Here is a 21755-nt window from a genome sequence, read left to right on the forward strand (position 1 = left end):
TAACTTATACCCCAGTTAAAAAAGATAACACTGGTAGAAATACAATTCAATACAATGACATACGAGGGTCAATCAATAGCTTTAGACTGTTCCTGTTGCACGTGAACGGTAAATAGCACTGTGATGTGCAGAACGCTGAAACCTTCATAGTTTAGTCATTTGATCATCATCAACTTCCAAGTTGTATATGTTTTTGTAAGCATTCTTCCAGTGCATCTGTGATTTTGCCATTCACCTTCAACTTGCAATGTGCAAACATCAACTCAGTGTAACTCAGGAACTGATAGTAATCAAATAACAAAACTTAATATACTTACTCGCCAAGATTAGAACTTCCTGCACGTTACGGTGATACTTACAGTTCACACGCAACAGGAGCAGTCTCTGGATGTTTTTGATTGACCCTCGTATACCACAAGGTGATGCAATTAGACATATTTTCAGAGGACTTAAAGAGGCCAGGGAAACAACTGCATGTTCCAAGCAGTTAATTAATCAGAAAAAAAGAGTGTATTACAGCAATCTTTTCAAATTTGTCATTTAAATTAAACTCGACTGATACATTTGGTGGTCATTTGTATAAAAATATGATTTCTTGTACATTTCCAGTCCTCCAGAGTTGTGGCATTTTGCTTGTTTAGCTGAGCGATGTGTCAGAGGGTTAGGGGGACGGAGGGACGGGGCCCAGATGATGGGCTATTAAGGAACAAAAAAAGCAGAGATGAGTAACCGCTCAAACAAAAAGGTCTCTTCAACACATTTCTGGCTTGACATGACCACAAAAGAGGGGCGTCAGATGCTCTGAGCAGAGGCTGTTAATTGGAGATCCAAAGGTCACAAAGAAAAAGTGGGGTGTTGGTGTGTGTGTGTGTGTGTGTGTGTGTGTGTGTGTGTGTGTGTGTGTGTGTGTGTGTGTGTGTGTGTGTGTTGGATTATTATTCAGGTTTCTGTGAAAGTGAAAATAAATGATAAGAGGTGAACAGGGCAGATAGGAAAGGTGAACATAATTTTAATCTGCCAGTAGCTTTTTTTTTTTAAGTGTCTGAACTTAAACTTGGAAAAAAAAATAGATATGCTTTGAGCCCCAAGTCCTGAAACAATTAGCTGATTAAGTCAGACGATTCACATTTATTTAACAATTTTATACACAGATTTGTAATTTTGAGTAATGTATTTAATATGAATGCTTCCAGCCTCCGAAATGTGAAGATTTGCAACGTTTATCTGTTTTTATCCTTTAGTTTATTTAACATATCTTCAGACAGATTAAGCTATTGAAATATGACACCTTTATGGTTTTTATAGCATGACACATCACAGAGTAAACAATACATTAATAAAATTAATAGAAAATAATAATTAGTCCCTGCTCTAAAACCAAAGAGCGTGATGCCATACTTGTTTTAAGGTCCCTCCAGTCCAGATATTTGTTATTTGACTTTGTCTTTATTTTAGATGGCAAAATAAGTGCAATGAACATAAAGCAGTCACTACAAACAATAATGTGACTATGGACAATATAATTTCACTGAATGATGTGTTTACAATAGCTATGCTGTGCAGTTGTTCTACGACTGTCAGTACAGTCAAGTCACAACCAGAGAGAATATTTTCTTAAAATTCATTACAGAGAAAATAATGAAGTATATCAGTAAAAATGGTGTTTTTGGGGTTAACATATATTGCTTTACCAAAACTGTGTTGATGGTTGAAAAATCTACTGTTGAGTCTAAAACATTTCCCATTTATTATCCTTCTCACATTGCTGAAATTGCATGTGTAACACTATCTGTTATCATATAAACCTGAACAAGACATTCATCAGTTATTGTTACAGAAATTCCAGAAAGTAGCCAATACACTGAAGCTTATTTAGCCTGAGACATTCCCCCGTCTCATTCAAGGACACTGGTGGTCTTATGGCCCCACGCCAAGCTTCAGATCTCTGTGTGTATTGTTGGAGTTGCTAAATGCTTTAAACACGTCTCTGTGATGAGTTGCAGACGCAGCAGGGAAGTGGAGGCTGTGCTGATAACATCAGATAGTGGCACAAGACTGTCTCTTTGCTTCAAACATCAAGGAGTTGTAATGCCACGAACCATCTGAGGAATCCTAACCGGTTCACATATCAACACGACTCTGCATACACCCGGGGGCCAATTCATTTGCACCACCGAGGACCTCTCACCGATGCTGCCGTTTTCCATGCAGAGATGACCTCCAGAGTGCAGAAGAACTGGCTGCGTTATTTGCACCGCACGCATTACTGAACCACCGTCATCTCCCGCATGCTGTTCCTTTCTGCTGCAAGAGCAAGGCAAGGCTATATATGAAACCGGGATTCAGACAGCTCACACTTATTAGCTGCTATCTCAAGGACAACACGACACATTTTGTTCTAATTAACTGGAGTGGACACCCAAAAACACACACACACGCACACACACACACACACACACACACACACACACACACACACACACACACACACACACACACACACACACACACACACGGCTGAGCCACACAGTGTAATTGATGAGCATATTTATTACATCCAACTTCAAAGAAATCCCAGATCAAAACATTTCACGTGATGAGCAAATCCAAAGAGATGCGTGGTGTGTGTCCGCAACATGTACAGCATGACACACACATACAGCGCCGTAAAAATCTGTTCTGAAGCTAATTATCAATGTGCAGCTGCTAATTAATGTGCATTCGTTTGTAACAATACAGTTTGCAACAATACAGTTTGCATGACAGCATTTCTTATTATTACAGACTTATCTTGATATTCAGATGACACTTACTTGAGTTTCAGAAATGATTCAAGAAAAATACCTAATTGTCCATACCAGTGAGTATAATGGTTTTGTAGTGGTTGTTTATGAGTTTAAGCAAACCAAATATTTCTATTTGTAATCATATCTGTGACAAATTATAAATAAATGATGATAATTGTATTACAGAATTTTATAAAAGGCTCATAAAAATGATGTTGAAGCTACAATTTAGTTTTTGAGGCAGTATTATGATGTAGTGGTTAGGTTGTGTTTTCTGACCTTCTGGGTTTTTCTCCAGCTTTCTGCCACCCTTCACATACAAGCATTTCAGGTTATTTGATCATTCTAATTTGCTCCTATAAGCGTCAACGGTTGTCTGTCTTCCTGTGTTGGCCCTGTGATGGACCAGCAGCCTGTCCAACATCTGCTGGGATATGCTACAGCTCCCTCTCCTGTGACTCTATTTAGGATAAAGCAGGTGTAGATGATGGATAGAAGCTGCTTTTTGTCCACTTAGGGACAGGAAAAGTGAAAAAGAATTTGGCTGAAAGAAATGTGACACACTACTGCCTTATTAATGCTAATGTATTAAATAACAATTACCTATTTACACATCTGCCAGACACAGACAAGTATCCTTCCTTTAGTCGTTTCTGCACACTTGTTGAATGTTACTCATTTTCTATTTGTTCTACCTCAAGTCCTGAGAAAAATACCGGCCTCTATTACATTGAAACAGCTGTTACTTTATCCATGTGCTGTAGGAGAAGTGAACAGTGGGCTTATCGGAGCTTTCAGAGATTTGAGTCTTAAAAGACCATCCAGCTTTATTTGTAGAGAATGTGTGGACACATGGCTGCAAACAGAGAATTATTGTGTGAGCGTATGTGGGATCTTAGATAAAGGAATCATCCTTAGGATCCAGGCATCTCTACTTTTAGTGCAGCTGCTGACCCTTTACTATTATCAGTGACCCACATTTCTCTTTCTCTTTATTATCAATTGATTTATTGTTTGTTAGTTTTGCCTCACCAACAGTCCATTTGAAAACCCCAAAAATCCTCCCATTTGAGAAGAATTGCTCTACTTTACAAAGGGATTAAATAATTTTTCCTACATTTTTTTTTTCAGGACAACAATAAAGCAACATCTTTAAAAAAAAAAAAAAAAAAAGCTGGAAAAGTGTTTAAGAAGTAATAGTTTCCTGTCGTATCATCCCTGGAGATGACAGTGTGTGCTTGTGCTGACATGTTTGTGGGTGTGGAGCAGGCGATACCCCACGCCAATTAAAGAAAGGAGGGGTGGCGAGTGTTATTAGCAGTAGTGATCCAAAGCCTTGATCCCATCAGCTCCGCCACAGACAGGGGGGCAATGAAAAGAACCCTCAGCCTGCTACAGAGCATGCTGTTTGGGCAGACCTGGCTGCTTTCAATCCCACATGGCTTCCCTGACCACTCACCCTGGACGGTGGGCAGGAGTGCATTAAGGGACACCCATATCGCACAATACCCGCAATAACACGCATGCTCACAATTGCTGACACGGAGATGCCCATGCACATACACACCCCGAGGGCGTAACCACCAGATCTACCGGTCCTCGTAAGGAAGCACAACAACTTTCACAGCCTGCAGTTGCTCAGGGCATCTATACTGACTCCAAAGTCACTGAACATCTCATGATTGTCATGAAAACATTTGAAAGTTCTTTGAAATACTGCCAGTATATAAAAGGGCGTATACATACTTGTAGTTATAGTGTAATTCATTATTTAAGCATCTTTTTCAGTCAAATCTCTCCTGATTTAAAAACATTCAAACCAGCAGCAGTCCCTTGTTCTTCAGGGACTCGAGTCTAATCGCTGTTGGTCAAGAATTAGAAAAAATGTATTACTGCTTTTTGCAAAACAGACTGTATGCTGGGACCAGAATCACATGACATTAGACTACTAGAGCTATTTGGAATCCCTGCACAGCTGTGATTTAAAGCCCCGGTGCCACCAGGCTGTTGTCATTCCCAGGGCGTCAAACACGCATCACAGAGTTACGTACAAGGTGCTCTTTGGCATGAGCATCTGGACTGAAGGAGGAGGTCATGTGACAGAGTAGAATAAATGACAAAGTTAGCGTGGGGAGGAGGTCAATCAGGAGTTTCACCAGGTCACCAATATCTGAGTCCGTGAGACGGCAAAAATCAATATGATTAACCAGGTAACTTACCGTACATAATGTTACTTAATTTATATGACATGACTATTTGACCTATTTTAACCCTATGAACCCTAGCCTATTTTCCCAGTAATTCCATTGCCTTCACTTTAAGCTCACATCTTGGTCAATATAGGGGCTAACCATTCATGGTATATCTTATTTAGGGTTTTTTTTTTCAGAACAATCTGGACTATTAAAATATTTTATCACTTGATTTCATAATACTTACAAATGTATTAATGTGTCATAAAAAGTGGGATGCAATGTCAGCCCATGTTGGAGACAAAGCATAACGGAAAGGGTACCTTCTGCTATTTATTTTGATATGTGGTACGTTGGGAAGGATCAGGAATTTGGGTCTTATTTGTCACACAGACAAAGCTCAGGCATTTTTGGAAAGAAGTTCCGTTCAGTTTCATAGGATATGCGCTGCATCTCTCTGTGATGAATATTTCCTGTGTAATTCAGCCAAGAAGAAGGGGTGGGAATTTGGACAATCTTTTTGTCCATCAGGTTGTAAGGGTTATATTAACCACAATCTTTTCCTAACCACATGTCTTTTGGTGCCTAAACCTCAGGGCATCTCAGACGCCAGCAGATTGAACTGTGTCAAAAAGACAGTATCTGACACCCTGGCAGGAGAACGGGTTGGTGACACTTGAAAGTATTGGCGAACAAGACACTGCATTTATAATTAATTTAATTAGTAATTCAAACAAGAAAGAAGAGAACTAAGGACATTGTGCAAGACCTATTTAGTTCCTTCCAGTGGTTATAACATACAGAATAAATGCAAGCAGGTCAGTCAGTGAAAGCTTCAGGTGTTCGCTGTTAATCTCTTATGGCTGGCGTATGCTTACTCTGCACTTCTCAGAGATCAATCAAATGGCTGCTGATACATTTAGATTTTTGTAATTTCAAACTGCATTGTCAAAGGTTTACGTACACTTTTTAAATGAAATGAATTGGGATTGTATTTTTGTATTTGTGTATTTTCTGTTGATGGCCTTTGAGATTTGTTTTTATGTGACACTCTGGGGTTTTTTTTTTTTGTCCATCCAGCCACAGCAGCAATTGCCATCTACCACAATGCCCTAGTTCCTTTATTTATTCCAACCACTGTAACTGGCATTGGGTGTTTTGAACTGTTCATGTATTTTCATTATTCAGGTTTCATTTATTATGTGAAAGTGTTTTATATTTATGACTATATTTTTGCATCTCTTTTGAGGTTTGCTGAAAAGAGCACAGACTTCTCTTCCACAGCAGAATCGCCTCTTCTCTCTGTTCTATTTCTGTGGCACTGAGCAGAGAGAAGAGCACTAATGAACTGTTCTGCTCCTCACAGGTTCCCTTTCCTTTCAGCACTGATAGATCTGAATTGTAACCTCAGAACACCCCACTTTCCCTTCCATTTCCTGTACCGAAGCACACCCAAGCAGCTTTAATCACTGGGAAGAAGGGTAGGATTGGAAATCATTTGAATTTAATGCGCCATGAACTTTTAAGTTTTATGGCCGGGCTTGGGGTTTTTGTCCAGTTTTGTGTCCATTGTTTTATTTTTGAGAGTGAGAGACCTCGAAGAATTTGCAGCGGATGAGATGGCAATGATAACCGAGCCCCTTCCTGCAAGTGTGTCTCATTATTAATTCTATTATGGATATTCTCCTCGCACGGAGCCCCATTAGACAGAGTTAGCCCGCTAGAGCACAGCAGACCTCAGGTTTAATTGACACCATGGCACACAAGGGAACATCGAAGGAAGGCATGATCTGAGTGCATGACTGATCAACGCAAATGCCAGCCTCCTCTCACCGGAGTCTGGATTTCAAAGAAGAATGAAGCAAATGTTTGAATTAGTATTCCAACAGGAAGAATACAGAATACAAAGCAGAAAAATATAAGTCGCTTTAAACACCACAAACCGTTTCCAAGGACCAATCTCAAATTTTGACCAAATTACCATAGTCCTCAGTAATATGTCATGAGGAATGACAGTTTGTCTAAAAGAGACACATTTTCAAGGTCTCCCACAGTAATGGCACACTGCTGAACTGTGTCAAAGTGATCAATCACAGTCAGGCTGATGACAAGCTGGTGCTAAATGTTTAAAGAGCGCTTTGTGTCTGCGCTCTGTCTATCAGTGACGGCGCTGAGCTCGGGGCTTCGGTCATGCAGACACAACACAGACCACTTATCTAGCTCTCCATGCTGTTTTTATTTGTTTGTTTGGTTTTTTTTAAAAGCCGTCCTTCTGTCTGAGAGAATATTGTGGCAAAGCATCCTTAATGGAAAACAAAAAAAATAATAATAACTGGCACAGATAAATTGTCCCCATTTGGAATAGTATTCTTTAATTTTTTGTAAAAAAAAAAAAAAAACAATTCATGGACATTGTGCACCTATATTGGACATATTTACTTGTTCAAATATTTGGGTGGCAGCACTTGATGAAAATAACAGCTTAATACCAGACAAACAAAACAGCAGACCCTGGAAGAGTCAATCATTAAAAATAGCAGATGAGAAGGCCAGAAGAGATTGACTCATCACATTCATCAAGACATGTGGACTGTGTTTTAACCAGCTTTCCATTTGTATTCAGCTTCTTACCTGACATCAAACTTCAAAATTACAATAAGCGCCATTCCTGGTAATCGTATTCAACATTTCCCAAACAGCAGAAAATCTCACGTTAGCTGTGGGATAGAGGAGCAGCTGGTGCAGCAAATGCTACGACTACCTTGGAGACTCGTACCTGATATCCCTGTAGGACGGTAAAGGGCAGCTGATAAACTCTGGATGCCTACAAGCAGCAAGGAAACATGAATACACCAGAGGAATCCAGCTTCGCAGAACAAAACCGAAACACCTCCTCTCCCTGACTTGGATTTTATTTCTTAGAAGTGTAAGATCTCTACACCATCGACCAGTGACGATGCAATCATACGTCTCCGTACTCTCAGAACTGTTTGATCAACACTTGTACAGATTAGTTAAACTCCTTTTACAACTCTTGGCCTGATTATAAAACATTGTTGTCTGTTTTGAAATGATGACTGACTTCTAAACACGGCCCCCTGAATTTGTAAATCCTGACCGCAATTAAAAGTTGAGAACTATTATTGAACACTGTTGCTAAAACTGCAGATACAACAGTCCTCTACTTTTTAAGTAAACACAAAACCAAGGTTTAGATTGATATAATAAAATGACATCACGTTCACCTTCCAAGCTTCAAAGCAAGGATAATTACTTGGCAGGAAGTCATAGTACATTAGGTTGTTTTAGGTGTTTGAACTGAAGAGACTGTCCTCTTCCAAAATATGACCCCAGTGGACTTCTGTGCAAGCAGCTTATTACGACTCACACTTAAGTTGCCTCTGACGGTCCTTAAAAATTACGAAAAGCTGGTGTCCTAGAGAAGGGACAAAGTTTAGATGACATTTATGTAATGCTAGTCGGATGGAATTGGGTGCATGGGACCAATATTTTTGCTTCATGTTTCTAACCAAGAGTGGGCACTGTTTTCTTAAGCTACATTCACTGTTTCCAAGACAACAAGGGTTGTATAACTTGAAGGAAGTAGTAGCTTTAATGCAGAACATGGCAAAAGCCAAACTATTATCTTTCCCTAAACAAGTGTTTTGTGTGCGTAAACCTAAACAGGGGGGCGGATTTATGAAACCGTCATGTGGGTTGTATTTGAGGGCAGGAACAAATGACCTCGATGGTCGTATGGATTGAAGGTCTTGGAATTGAACCGAGTTGTCAGATTGGGTAGCATAAAACTTGATTTAGTAAACTCATAAGATCAAAGCAAATCCATCAGATCCTTTGTTGTCTGAATATACAATTATAACTGCTGGTCACACCCTTCATCACCTGCAGGATGCACCTGCTTAACAAAGTCAAACTGGTCTTAGCATCAAAACTTTCTTTATGATTCGAGGTCAACGTTTTGTATTCTTCATCTATGTGACTTCTTTAAATTGTACTGTACTCAGATCTATTGTTGATGTGATACATGTTGTAAAGGTCTACTGTGAAAGACAAATTCCCTCAAGGGCAACAGAGGTTTCATTCATTCATTTGTGCTTTCATAAGTCTTCCAGTTAAACTTTAAACACAATAAGGCACATGTGTCAACGTACAGCCACTGCCGGGCAGCAACACAGGAATCCAATACAAATCTTGTGTGAAAGTAATTAAGTGCAGGCTTATAGCATTCATGCTGCGGTTTTATAAAAAAAAAAAACCTTTAAAGTGGATTTTACAGCAGGCTGCAATCTTTCATCAAAATGGAGACAACAACAGGCAGCTGATGTGTCTGTCGCTGTTGATCACCGACTCCTCTGGTGAATCCACTTCAGACTTGGTGAGACCGGCCACGCAGGTGGCCTTCAGTTAAAGACCAGCAATGTGCCTCCCCCGTTGATTACAGAGCAGTGATCTGCCGTGAACAAACGACTGATTTGGAGCCATGCTGGTGGATGAGCGACTGAGTGTGAGATAGAGCGAGGTTGAGTGTTAGACAGAAAGAGAGCGAGCGAGGGAGCGAATGCTGCTGCTCCTACCAAATCCATCTTATTGGATTTTTGCTATGGGCATTCATCACTCTCTACCATTGTGCTACTCGGGGATTGGCTGCAAAAACTTTAATAAAAGCTCACGCAGCTGCTACACACAAACACACAAAGTGTTGAGAGCGCCTTTGTGATTCCAGAATGGGAAATTTTAGCAGAAGCATTAATTTTGTTGTTGACAGTTATCTAGCAATCAGCAAAACAATCACTTTCAAAAGCCTCCAATTACACACCCATACTGTGCCCATAAAACGACAAAAATAAAGGCACTGTGTGACACTGAGCAGGCCATCAACAGCATCTGAGTGTGAATGTCTGAGGAAGAACAGTATGTGTGCGCGGCGGTCCCTTCGCTCCCCAGAGAAAAATCAATCATCGATGATGCAGCAGCCTGAAAGAGCAGATCTTTGCTTCTTAACAAGTCTCCTCAGACACTCGCAAGTATCTGCTCTGCAGGCATAGAGGATGCAACAGGTCAGCGGCAGCGCCACCTCAGGAAACTCCTGTGTTGTTAATTGGTCTGATCTGTGATATAATCTGCGCCTGTCCTATTCTCAGCAGGTCACTGACAGCAGCAACAATGCCAACCCAGACTCATTATATTTTGTTTTAAATTTTCAGATTAAAAACATTAAAATCAGGTGATTCTATTGTTGAGCATAGTTCTGATGTCTCATTCTCTTCACAGACAACGGCAGAAAATCAGGATGACATCGGCTCAAACTTGCAAAAATCGAATGAAAATCACTACTTTGCCAACATTTTTAAAACTTTTTTTAAACATTTGAATTCAAACTCTGAGGTCACTGACCTCTTTTACATAATGTAATCTTGCTTTCTCTGCAAAAGTTGTCTTCAGTGACAGTCTCTTAGTTTAAGATGAAAAAGAAAAACAAGTTAAACAAGTCAGTGAGTAACCATCCCTGATGGAAAATATATGTATGACATGACTTTGTTTAATTTAACAAGGTCAATGACAAACTCACTTTGATCCTGAACACATGGCATTAAAATTAATCTCGTGATCTAATAAAAGCAAAAAATGTGACAGAGAATGTAATCAGCCAGGACTTTACCAGGGGTTCTGGGTTTCATGTAATCACACACTTGGTGTTTAGCACCATACCGCATCAGCTTTTGGCTCTGCAACATGAATCACCAGTGAGTTTGACTGATGGATATAAATAATTTGTCATTTAAATTGGGGACAAGTTATATTGTTATATATAATACTGACAATTTGCCCTGCATGGCGGTATAATCCACTTTTCTCATTTCCAGCCGTACGCTCAGCATGTTCCCAAAACTACAATTTAACCGAATACATATCTTTTGACTGCATGGACTTCAAACATTGAGGGAAAAGGACAATGTAAAACAGAAACAGTCTGTTTGATGAAACAGAGAGTGGAACATCTTAGGGTTATAGAAAACATATGCTGGATAGTGGAGAAATGGATTACGGTGCAGGAGTGATTTGAGAATTTTCTACGGATGTCTGGACACTTTCCCCATCATGTTTGCAAAGGATGAATTTACAAGTCCAGACTGCAGGCAGAAGTTTTTGCTACTAAAGTAAAAGTATGCAGTTCAGCTGCAGAATGCTAAATAAGACTGAAGAAATATAGTAGAACATATCAGTAGAGCTAAATTAAACACACATTAGATGCTGAATGAATGAACGTGTCTGATGAAAATTATGATGATGGCCATATTTTAGTACTTTTTTTCTCAGTGCCTCCACCAGATGATCATGTTGTTATAGCCGCCCCAAACGGATGTATTTTAATCCCCAAACACATCTGAGAGCGCACCAATCTGTCCACGTCCAAAACGCTACTTAAAACCCACCTTTTCAGAACTGCATCTAATGTGTAATGAATGTGTCTTTTATACAGTTATCGTGTTGTTTTCTTTGATCATGCTAACTTTTTAAAGTGTCTGAGTTATTATTATTGTTATGTACTCGACTTCATTGGATGATTTTGCACCAATGCACCTTTAAATATGCGACAAATTAAAGGAAAGAAACTAAATAGTTGTCATTAGGTCACCAGAACAGCTTTCGTCTCTGTACTCTAGTGTTGGGATGACAACAATACTTACAATACTTTTTGTATGCTTTAGAAAATTCTGATTTTGAAATTTTTGCTTCTGTATCTTAGAAGCTGTAACATGTTATATAATAACAATGGCTCATAGCCTGCACTGTCCTAAAAGGAAACATTTGCCATTCGCGCAGAACCTTTGTGGAAGTGATCTTATGTATTTGCATATAGAGTAGGAAAGCAAAATCTGGAGATGAATTATTAGACAAAACAAGTCCATCTCACAACCTGAACACATGTAGCTACATTTAAACACACACATACACGCACCAGCAGATAAAGTGGTCAGACATTCAGGAGAAACCACAAAGCCATTTCCATTTCCCAAACTTCACACTGTTCTGCTCGGGGCTGTCAGATCCTGCTGTTCTCTAAAAAGACGGAGAGCAAAGGAGGAGGAGGAAGAGGAGGAAGTGTTGGGCAGAGGGATTTCAGATGGGAGCAGCACTACAAGAAGTCAGAGAGGTGCAGTGGTTTTGAACTGTCAGAGGTTCAACTGTGAAGAGAAAGTCTTTTTTCTCCTTTTTTTTCTTTTGTGCATCCAAACTTTGTGGACGAGTATAAGAACTCTGAATGAGACATCAACCTCATTCCAGGAAGCTCGTGAGTGTTTACTGATCATTAAGTAATCATTTAAAAGATCATTAAATGTAGATTATTCTTATTCCTCTGAGAGAGTTACATGTTAGAATCAAACAAAAAAAGCTGCAGCGGATCATTTGTTCCATTTTGTGAAGCCCTCATCTCTTAAATGATGCCAGCGCTTGGTTCCAATATCATCTTGTCTTTTCAAACAGTGATTACAGTCCAGCGAGCAAGGAAACATCCCGTCACAAACAAAAAGACAGACGATCAGGCCCGACGCTGTTTGCACCGCTGTTGCTCTGCAAAACATGCGGCTATAATTAAATCCATTGTGATGTAATTAGAAAAAAGAAAACATCTTGTATCCTGTTTTAATTGCTATGTGGTCTCGCAACACAATTTCTGGTTATGGCCTTCTTGATGCATGACCCAGGCGTTACACCAGGAAATTAGGTGATGGAAATGAAAACAAGACTGATCACTGGTGTCATTGTTTACCGCCTTGACACACAACACAAACGGGAGCCGTCACCCTCAACAAGCGCCTGAAGGGGCCCGCGTTGTGTCGCAGTCGGGATGAAATCTACCCGCAGCAAGAACAAAAAAGGAAAGGAACATGGCTTCTTTTCTTGATGGAATACAACAACCAAATGATTCCTTGATTTTTGTTCATTTCCTCATTAGTTCTGTAAATGAGCACTTTGATCAAACGGAGCTGTAAATTGGAGGCTGCAGCGTGGATATCTTAATCACAGATTGTGTGCGGATGGTTTTATAATGTGCCAGAATCCAACCAAGCAAGACGTCTTCCGGGGAAACAACATGAACGATCCTTCAGGTGCGACTATCAATCACACATGCAGGGAGAAAGATTTCCAAAGATCTAATTACCAGTCTAATCATTGACTAACTGACGCAGGATGTTCAGTCTGATACATGCACACTTCTGAATTAAGAATCCTGTATGTTTACATGTTTGTCTATGCGTCGTACTCTCCTTCACTATTCACAGAAAGCAGAACGAATAACACCTTCTCTGTCAATCCTGCTCCCCAACGTTGGAGTGAGAGGAAACTAAAAAACACAGACATTGAAAATGGAAGGAAATCTCCACAGCCCCCAAAGCTCAGTCATTATTTTTGTAAAGACATCTAATTCTACCAAAAAGAGGAGGTCATCCTGAACAAGAACAAGGATTATGTGTAATTCCACGTTGATATGTTGAAGTGAGTGTGCCTGTATGGAATTGGCATAAAAAGGAGAGTAGCTGAAACAAAATCCATCTGCCCCTTACAGCCCTTTGTGTTGCATACGAGCACACAGTCAACCGATTGACACAAGTGAGTTTGAAAAATAACAGGTTTGTTGTTATATCAGTTGTTTGTTTCTACATCTTTGCCCTCATTGACTGGTGACCTGTCCGAAGTCGATAGTCTATCACAGTCAATGTAAACTGAGGGTCTTATCCAGGCTTCCATGGGTAAGCCGGGATCAGAGACCCGACTCAGGATAACAAATCGATGGCGGCAAAAACACAATCCTGCTTTCAAACTCAGCAGTTGAAAATTTAGTTAATACAATACTTTGAGTTGCTTACATTCAATTATTTGCATAATAATGTTTTGTTCTAATTTCCCTGGAAGACTGTTTGAGCATATTCACACCCGAGTTTTTTCAAGTTGAATTATTTTTTTTCTAAACCAAATTACAAATAAATACTTTCTCATTTTTACATCTTTTTCCTTCAATTTTTGAATGGGTGACAATAAACTCCCTCAACTTCTTCTCATTGTTCTGATAGTTTGAACCATCCAAAAAGTGTTTTGACACCGCAAACAATCCCAACATGCTTCAGTTTGATCCAGACTAAGTCCACCACTTTTGGTTGGACCAAATCCTGGCTCTTTGGTCAGGACTGTCGTTAAGGTTCTACTTTGGTTTGGGACCAAACTAAGAAGTCTGAAGGTCTGGACCAAACAAGGTAGTTGTGAAAGCACCTTAAGTCCTTTGGCCAAGCTGAACTAAACTACTTCGCTAAATGCAACCTGAGCCTGAACTGAACTGAACTCTCTGATGTCAGTCATCTGAAGGTAAAGCTCAAATTAAACAATGACCATGTCACTGCAAGGGTTTATTTGACACAAAATGGCATTATCTGTCTGTGTCCTCAGGATGTGTTGGCAGTTGGGGACCAAAAAATGGTTACACCAAAAAGTGTAACCATGCTCACGTCTGCTGAGACTAAATGTAGTAAATACAGTCGTGTGTGTACATCAGCTGACTGCGCCTATTTAAAAGTATGACTGGTCCATGAGGAATTTCCAAATTTAACAATGTTAATTAAAATTTGTCCATAATGACATATTTAAATCAATACATTATTTCAGAGAATATACAATTACCTTCAGGACCACCATGTGGTTCCACATCACTGGCTCATCAAATGACTGAGCCAAAACAGACACACAGATCTGAACGGTGGCCTAATAAGGTGCTTTGATTAAAAATGGATTGAACAATTTCCTAGGTGTCCTTTGAAGAAGTGAAATTGTTTCGGCTTGACAATGGAACTCCTGGAAGTTCTCAACAGACTGATAATAAAAATAAACTCATACATCTATAATTCAAGCCTCACTGTTGCACCTCACTTCATCTACAGTCTGTTCAGGAACAAAATAAATAATCATAAAACATTTTAATGTGCAAACAGAAAAAAATTAAACACTTGCTTTACTTCTGTATTTAGTGTTTCAGTTTATAACTTGGACACGAAGCAGTGACAATGATCGAAAGTCATTACTGACATGAACAAAGCAGAAAACACATCTGGCCTGTTGTTAAACCAGAGAGTGGCAGCCATCATTTTTTTTTTATTATTGTCTTTCAGAGCTCAATATATTCCTTTGATGTGTGTTTTTTATTTTGCTCAGGCATTTCAAATCCAAGTGTCTTACAAACACCTTTGTAATGGAAATGGATAATGAGCTTTCCCAGAGGGGTTAATCAAATCCATTGTCCTCTGTGAATGAAAAGATGTGAAAAGACGTAGAAGGGAACTGATTGATTGTGTTGGGGAAAAAAAAGGAATTATTGTTCTTTTCTCTCAGGCAATTCCCTATGTCCTCCTTGATACAGGAAGTGATTTATTTTGACAGCTACCTCATTGAGTTTTATTTTATCCAAATGAAAAGTCTTTCTTGTGAAGTCAAGAAGAGAGAAAGGGAGAGTCAGAGAAGAAGACTGACAGGAAAACGAGCACAGAGAGATACAAAGAAGGAATAAATAACAACAATGCAAACACGACAAGTTAGGAATACACACGGGAATAGACGTGTGAAAGTAGCAGTCGAGAGCCGCTGTGAGTAAGCTGCTGGCTGAGAGCCTGGTGGGCTAGATTTGACCCCACAGAGGAGGAGAGCGCACAGTCCAGGTCTATAATTAGAAAACACACAGTGCCACTAATCCTTACTGAATGATTTAACAGGAAGCAGCAAGTTTACAGCCAGGAACCCACAACCGAGCGCTTGTGGAGAGTGAAAGTGGTGGTGGAAGTGGTTTTCCTACCGAGTGAAGACTAACAGAGGACACAGTTAAGTTCAGCTTCTAGTCTGATTCAGGTGAGGCTGATTTTGCTCAAAATAAATCAAGGGTTTCTAATAGGATTTAAGAGATGTTAACACACTAAAGCTGGATTTATAGTGGTGCATTAGGTGGTTACAGGCTCCGCATGAAACCACAAGTTGGAGCCAGCACAGCTACTCGACAGGACTTTTTGAACAGCTTATGTTTTCTCGTAGATATTTCTGAAGCTGGTAGAGTTTGTTTGACAGTAAAAACAAAAAGGAAAGCAAGTTTAAGACAGACAACATAATCTTCCTTCCAGTAACACTAGACGCATTTTGTGGTCAAGCAAAACAGCCCGGTATCCCTGTAGGAATTCTGTTTGTTGCCAGTGTTTAGTGCCAATGCAGTAGGCAGAGTGCCCCCCAGAGACGAAGGTGTCAAGGTCAGAGCAGTAGATGGGCATGTTGAAAGCCAGACTCAGATGCAAAAGGCTGGAATTTGAACCCCATCGCAGACCAATTCAACAGTACAGCCAGTTTGGTTTTTTTTGCTCGCCAATATTACACATCACCCACTTGCTTTTGAAGGGCCCCAACAATCTATCAAGAATATAACACCATCTAACCCTAGACCCATACAAGGTCAAATTCTACAAAGAAAACTGTGGTTTTACTGATTATAATCCTTTTTTAACATTTTTAACAAAGTGTTTAACTTTCATGATACAGTTGCTGCTATGGACCATCCAAGAAATCTTGGCAAAACATACCAAGGTCAATCAAACAATTACAAGACTGGTCCTGCTGCGCGTGAACGGTGAGTAGCACCATGATGTGTATAGAACAAAGGGAAACTATAACGTAATTTCACATGTTTCAGTGAGGCTTGTCTAGCGCATCTGCGATTTCGACATGGACATGACCAGCGAGCAGAAATCAATTAGTGTCAAACTCAGGAAATCAGCAAAGGGGACCCTTGAAATGTTTCAGAAAGCCTACAGCATGAAGCAGTGAGCCAGGCATGGTGTTCTGAGAGACATTTACAATTCAAGAGGGGCAGAACATTACTGTCCTAATGCGAAAAAGGTCTATCAGGTCAAAGACAAAATCATAGCTCCCTCAGAAAAACGTGCACATCAGGTGCTGATGAAGTGACAAAACTTGGAGCAACATGGTAGTTACTACTCTCACGCAACAGGAGCAATCACTGAACTTTTTTTTTTACCCTTATATTCCAGAAATTATTACATTCGAATGGATTAAGTTCTATGTTTAAAGAAAGCCATGCTCAGGATGTTGTCTCTATTACAGAGAACAATAGAAAAGCAATTACTTCGGCAATTCATGCACATGCCTATGATCTTTACAGATAAAGCCCTGCACTGACTGTGGATCCTATGCTCAAGCAGTCTGTGTGGAACCACTGGAAGACCTGACGGGTATAATTCCAGCCCTTCCTGATCACAGCCTAACTTACAAGCCCTCTCTTCAAAACAACTTAATTCACAGTCAACTTTGTGAGTGGAGAGACGATGATCATTGTTATTTCCTAACTTTGCTTCAAAAGCCCCAGATGTATCACACTGACACGCCTGCATAGTTCCTGAATGATGAAAAGTAATCAAGGATTACTGATGGAAGGAAGAAAAGGCGATCATTATCCAAAACAGTGCCTCTCACTCTTTATATTTACAGAGGCCCATCTTCTTCCTCTCAGCATGCGCAGAAATTGTTCAGAGACAAGGCAGCACTTTGAGTAAGTAACGTTGTTTGTCAAATTAACAAGCACACGTACACAAGCCCCTCCGACGTGTACTGTGACAGAGTTACACAAGCGAGCAGTTTAAAACATACACAATCAATTTGAATCAACTTTCCAGAAACAGATTAACTTTCCACACTTTGTAAAAATAAAAAAAAAAACTGAAAAGATTCAGATATCAAGACAGAAAGAATTTGAGGCTTGATTTGTGTTATCTTAGCCTCCAACCATTCAGACTGGCAGAAGCAGCAGAAGACAGCTAATCATTAGCCAGTTAGCCTCCATTATGGCCTGGGATCCAGGCCGGGTGATAAAGAACTGGAGGACTCAGGGCTCACAGCTTAATGATCCAAAGATCAGTGCAGGATTTACAGGCTCAGGGTTTCTGCCACGGCCCCTGGACAAAAGCCACCTCCCTTCCTTCATCTACTTCGGCGGAGGGGCTGAGTTCATAAAACCAGGAAACAATGTAGGAAAGTAATGAAATCTCCCTTCTCTTGTGGAAAGAAAAATAAAATGAAGGAGACATCAATTGCAGGGGTAAAGCTTCCAGTTGATTAGATGATAAATAAAGGCAAAGTGCCGAGAACAAATATTTCACACACTAGGAGTTTTACAGTGCCTTTAGCCGCCCTCTTTATTTAGTTTTCTTTGAAGAGTTTGACATTACAGCTCGTGGTGCACTCCGAGTTTACGGACGTTTGGTGAGTCAACCGTTTCAAGCCCAAAGGATCAACTCCCATCACTCTTTACTGAGTCCGAGTTTCCTGCTGGTGTTTGAAACAAAGCCAAAACTTCCACAAAAGCACAAAAACAGACAGACATCTATATGTTGCAGCCAACGGATGAAATCCTTCACACAGACAAAGTGTCAGCCATTCCGTCTTAGATCAGCTTCCGGGATTTCCTCTACACAGCGGTGGATGCAAGACGTCGGCGTTCACCCAGTCGTCTTAACTGACACCCAAAACATTAAAGCACTGACCGAGTAAAACAATGCATCCCCAGTTCTTTCGTCTTCCCTGGAATCTGCACCTGCTCAGCATAAAGCCCTAAAAGAACATGGAATTAGTCTTTACTTCGTTCTAAAATAAATTCAACCTAATTTGCTTCAAGGGTGGCACACAACATTTCTTCTGAAATGTTCTCACTTATCGTGTTGAAGTAAGTTTGGTAAAAGCAACCGTTGTTCATTTATTAAAACACAATACGCTCAGTTTCAGGCACCATTGCTGGAAGGACATGAGGAAACTCGACACAGTGGCATAAAGACCCCAACGCCAGCAAGTATTGTGAATGTGTAACTGCAGAGAAACTCAGACAAACCAGTGCACAATTATAAAGCTCACAACAGTGTAGGCTATTTGTATAGGCTGTAAATCTATGTAAAACAGTAAATCAGCCTTATGACCGCAAATTCAGAGGAATTGAACGTTTTTTTTAAGATTATTAATTGTAGGGAGTAATGTTTCGGTGCTTCACAGCTAATTAGAAATTAGCTTGCTGAAAAACTGGATCTAAATCCTGGTTCTGGTAATGGATGCAGGTCTGAAAAAGTGCACTAATTGGCATTGAAATGAGTCTCTTTCCAATCCAGGATTTCACCAGCTGATCAAAGTCCAAACAAAGCCAAACGATGACATCACCACATCAACCTTGGCCTGAGCAATTTTTACTCATCTCAGGAGAAGTTCTCCATCACCATCACCGCCGTCACCATCCCCCCCCCAATTTGGTGTGAATGCCTCCTCTGTGAGCCGGGCCAAGGATCTGCCAGCGGCCCCTCTTTTTGTGAGCTCAATGGGCACGGCTCGGCCACGTTTTAAGGCACCCTAATGTACCATGGCTGGACCACAAAGGCAGCGTGGTAATTTGCCAGGGATAATGACGCTCCCTTAATTCGGCCCTAGGGGCCACAAACAGAATGTTTTAAAGATCCAGGGATGAGTCCCTTGCACCCCCCCCCCCCCTCCACCACACACACAATCTTTTTTCTAGGTCTCTCTCTCCCAACTCTTCTCTCACTTATTGGCCTGAAAGGAGCTTGTTTTCTTCCGGCTTATTGTCATCCTAAACTAAATATCAGCAAACAGCAGCGGGGCTGGAGGACACAACATGCCAACTCCAACCGAAGCCTCCGATCTCCTCCCAGAGAAGCAGAGACAACCAAGACAAACACCGTGGAGCTCCTTAAAAGCAGCCACAGAGGGGAGCACTGCTGCTCTACTCCAATGACACATATTAGGGAAAGATATTTAGGCCAGAAATTGAACTGAGCAGAGTAAATGAGAGGGAGGTGAGCGCTGAGCAAGGGGAGCACAACAACAGAACCACAGCAAATGCCAGGGATGGCCTTCAGGGATATTCAATAGAGAGAAAGGGTGAGATCGGAAAAGTGCTCTATACTTTTTATCATAAATTGGCTCGAGCTCTAGAAGGTGTTGGGTTTTTTGCAGTAAAGGTTTGTTTGACGAGTTAAGCGTTCAATCTGAGCTCCAGTTTTAGCTTAAAAAGAACCAGAAGAACAAAGAGGAGTTTTTATTCAGGGATTTGAACGTGCGATAAACCTGAAGGCCATTTCTTTTACATTTGTTCAAATGAACTTAATAACTGATGGCAGATGGTCTCCAATGTTCTGCAGCAGCTAAATAAAAAGGTTATTTAGAGGGATAACAACATTTGATTTTCTTGCTTGTGGAGTTTGCAGGCTGTATGTGGTTTTAGCCGTGAGAATCAATGTCTTTCAAAATGTTAAAAATGCAATTCATGTTTGGTAAATTTGACTCAACTGATCAGCCTAAGTTAGGAAAGTAAAAAAAAAAAATAAAAAAAACACCATCAAAAAAAAAGCAGAAGATAATGATATAAACTCAGGCAATATGACTGCTTAGTGTTATCACATAATATCTAATTATGCCTAAAGAAAGAGAAGAGAATGGATTTGATCTATTAAGGTACATATTAATGTCCATTACTGTGAATACCTTAATCAGCTACAGCACGTAGATGCTTCACATTAACCTCAGAAGCTGTTTAATACATATGTTTTGGTTTGTTCTTTGGGGGAGAAGGAGCAGCCTATCACATACTTCCTAGCTGGTACTACTGCAACAGGACAAAATGAGAAAAGACACCAACTCCCTTAAAACTGTAGCCTCTTGCGGGGAAAACAGTGACCTCTTGCATACTTGAAAGTATGAACATAAAATCTAACCAATAAAGCCACTGAAGGTTTCAATCAAGGGTTGAATAAATACAATTTAGCAAACAACTTTTCTCTACTTAACTTAACATTATAACCTCAAAATTCTGACAATATCTAGTTTATACTGTGACCTATTGCTGAGTGCACAAAAAAAAAGACTATTGTGTATATGCAAGCTGATAAAACACCAGGATGGATGTTATGCAAATTGATTTAAATTGTTTATAATATCTCTTAAAGTAGTTTTACTCATTTTAAGATTGTATAGCAAATACAAACTAATTGTCTTTTTTTAATATATAAAAAATAAATAAATCAGTGAGTCAAAAATTCTGACTAGTAAAATATTTTTGCAGTTGCTATAACAAAATCATTATCTCTGAAGGGACTCTCAACATTTGAATGTTTGGCCCCCATTTTAATTTTTCGCTAATGGAAGCACTTTTCGAGCTGTTCAGATGTTTATAAATCTGAACTGTTCTCGTGAAGTACGGAATGCAATAACCTCTGGAAGAATGAGGACATTATGAGAATTATTGTCAAGTACTTGTCTTCTTTTTTCTTTTCTTTTTTAATACAAGTATTTCTTGGTGAGAAACAAAACATGTTGGTAAATTGTAGTGGCTGAGGAGTTGAAGAGGCTGACCATGTAATTGCAATTTTCCTGGATCTTTGTCACATGCCATCTCCCTCACTCTCTCCTGCACTTTTTCCATGTTTGCCCAAAAAAAAAAAAAAAAGACAATACTAAACAGGAAAAAAAAGCAAACCTCGGCTGTTGTTGTGATGAGTATTTTGTTCCTATTTTTACAGTTGAATTTATAACCAGAAGGTAAACCACACTGCCAGCAGCTCCACTCTGTTCCAGTGGAGGTGATTTCACAAGGTGATTGTGCACTCGTGTCACATGTGTAATGAGTTCACCGTATAGTTTCAATTAGGCTCAAGGC

The 21755-nt window shown here is 39.9% G+C and overlaps 1 protein-coding gene and 1 long non-coding RNA gene across 10 annotated transcripts in view; one reads left to right on the forward strand and one right to left on the reverse strand.

Annotated features, from left to right (window-relative positions):
- Positions 1 to 21755, reverse strand: part of sema5ba (sema domain, seven thrombospondin repeats (type 1 and type 1-like), transmembrane domain (TM) and short cytoplasmic domain, (semaphorin) 5Ba) — a 177008-nt gene that overhangs the window by 120331 nt on the left and 34922 nt on the right. The gene's annotated exons all lie outside the window — the stretch shown is intronic.
- LOC138200771 (uncharacterized) lies at positions 15794 to 20992 on the forward strand. Of its 4 annotated transcripts, XR_011178426.1 has the most exons (5): positions 15794 to 15892; positions 16568 to 16655; positions 17208 to 17594; positions 18818 to 18883; positions 19198 to 20992. It is a non-coding gene; the product is annotated as an uncharacterized lncRNA (long non-coding RNA). The 4 variants fall into 4 exon arrangements; XR_011178425.1 differs by having other exon boundaries at positions 17208 to 18883; XR_011178427.1 differs by lacking the exon at positions 19198 to 20992 and having other exon boundaries at positions 17208 to 17355; positions 17534 to 19084.

The sequence above is a fragment of the Embiotoca jacksoni genome, unplaced genomic scaffold (assembly GCF_022577435.1).
Source record: "Embiotoca jacksoni isolate LCO1_2020_lvr unplaced genomic scaffold, fEmbJac1.0.p SCAF_2, whole genome shotgun sequence".
Lineage (NCBI taxonomy): Eukaryota > Metazoa > Chordata > Actinopteri > Embiotocidae > Embiotoca > Embiotoca jacksoni.